Source organism: Myotis brandtii, unplaced genomic scaffold (genome assembly GCF_000412655.1).
Source record: "Myotis brandtii unplaced genomic scaffold, ASM41265v1 scaffold86, whole genome shotgun sequence".
Classification (NCBI taxonomy): Eukaryota; Metazoa; Chordata; class Mammalia; order Chiroptera; family Vespertilionidae; genus Myotis; species Myotis brandtii.
The window spans coordinates 318,390-320,597 of record NW_005371503.1 but is presented as its reverse complement, the minus strand read 5'-3'; the positions used below and the strand labels follow the sequence as shown (position 1 = coordinate 320,597).

The 2,208-nt window shown below is 44.0% G+C and overlaps 1 long non-coding RNA gene across 1 annotated transcript; it reads left to right on the top strand.

Moving 5' to 3' along the window:
* Window positions 1-1,973: 1,973 nt before the first annotated feature.
* Window positions 1,974-2,173, top strand: LOC106724514. The gene is made up of 2 exons (XR_001360325.1): window positions 1,974-2,072; window positions 2,121-2,173. It is a non-coding gene; the product is annotated as an uncharacterized LOC106724514 (long non-coding RNA).
* Window positions 2,174-2,208: the final 35 nt, after the last annotated feature.

The window sequence follows — 2,208 nt, the reverse complement described above, 5'->3', positions numbered from 1 at the left end:
GTTTTTAAATAACCAAGACATTGAACAAAACACAGCATACCTTTTCTCAAACTTCTTTTTTAAAAAATATATATTTTATTGATTTTTTTTACAGAGAGGAAGGGAGAGGAATAGAGAGTTAGAAACATCGATGAGTGAGAAACATCGATCAGCTGCCTCCTGCACACCCCCTACTGGAGATGTGCCCGCAACCAAGGTACATGCCCTTGTCCGGAATCGACCCTTCAGTCCATAGGCCGACGCTCTATCCACTGAGCCAAACCGGTTAGGGCTCCCAAACTTCTTAATGTACATGCACATTATTTTAATAATGGGAATAGTTGGCCATGCCAAAGAATTCAGATCATGGTTTACCCACAGACTTGGAAACAGATAACAAGTTTAATAAAAAAGAATTATAAATATTACAACTATGATATTAGCAAAGACAATTGCTTGTATTTGCATAGTGCTTTCCAGTCAACAAAGAAGTGTTGCATATGTTATTTCATTGTTCATTCAGCAGGTATTCAACATTTCATCATTTAAACACACACACACACACACACACACACACACACACACACACACACACACCACTTTCTGCATCATTTCTGCACAGATCTCCTTTGCAGTGGCTTTGATAAAAGCTGACTATGGAATTTTATCAAATTCAGTCCCCATGAAGAGCTGGCATTGTTTGAGGCCTGTGAGGTGATGCTGAACTCGGGAAGGGAGCCTGTTCTTATACCTTCTGTCTTCATCAAACAGCAAGCCCCAATTTTTCTTTTTTGGATATGGAACTGGTAATAAATTTCCCTTCTCATTGGTATGTAAAACCAATTTTCATGCCTTCATTTTCTTTTATGTGCAAGATACTCGTTCGATGAAAATGAGTCCCTGTTCTCAACTCTAATACCTCTAAAATTAAGTCATGAGAAGCCTGTGATAACTCTGAAGTGGTAACTTCTCTGTATGCTCTTTGGGAAAGTAATCCTGCCAAGCACCCAGGAGCAAGGACTTGTATTATTATCATGCCACAGCGCATTCATGGCTGCTAGGGCACAAGTGAGGAGATGAGACACAGTGTCAGCCAATGTGCCATTCCTGCACTGGCAAATGGGACATACTCAGTTTCACAACTGGGTGATTTAGGTTTAGTTTTATTAAAACACATAGAAAATTGTCACTTATTGGGCACCTACTATAAAGCAAACAACTGGCTTTGTTCTTACTATAAAATAACTCATTTAATCCTCAGAAAAACCCACAGTATGCATATTAATATCCCCTAAATCTCATTTTTATATACATATTTCAAAACTTAAGGTAAATCAAGCAACTTATTCAAGGCCATAGAGCTAGAAAATAGTAGAGCTAGAAAATAGTGAAGCTAGAATTTGAATCCAGGCTATTTTCTTACATTGTTCTTTCTGCTTTGTCAGAAAAATACCTTCACGAGAAAGAGACAGAGCATATGGGGTTTTATGGGGAGATATGGATAGGTGAGCACATATGATAACAAACAGAGGAAATAAAATTTAAAGCCATGTGTCTGGCTACAAATTGTGGAAATTCCTTCCACTGCCAACAAAATGATCCTTTTTTTTTTTTAAATACAACAATATGCTTCCCTGGTGTGAATAAACTCTTAAAAGTATTTTTTGAGCATTATATTTCCCCTAAAATTGGTTTAAGATTATATATATACTAGGGGCCCGGTGCACAAAAATTTGTGCACTCGCGGGGGAAGAGGGGGTCCCTCAGCCCGTCCTGTGCCCTCTCGAAGTCTGGGACCCCTCGGGAGATAACGCCCTGCTGGCTTAGGCCTGCTCCCGGGTGGCAGAGGGCAGGCCTAATCCCTAGGTGCAGCCCCTGGTCGGGCTCAGAGCAGGGCCGATTGGGGAGTTGGGGCACCGTGCCTGTCATGCACAGAGCAGGGCAGATCGGGAGGTTGCGATGCCACCCCCAGTCACGCTCAGGGTAGGGCCGATTGGGGGGTTGGGGCACCGTCCCCTGTCACACTCAAGGTAGGGTCGATGGGGAGGTTGCGGCGCCACCCCGTCACGCACAGAGCAGGGCCCATCAGGAGGGTTGGGGCTCCTTACCCAGTCACCCACGGAGCAGGGCCCATCAGAGAGTTGGGGAGCTCCCCCGTGTCACGCACAGAGTAGGGCCGATAGGGGAGTTGGGGCACCGCCCCCTGTCACACACAGAGAAGGGCGGATC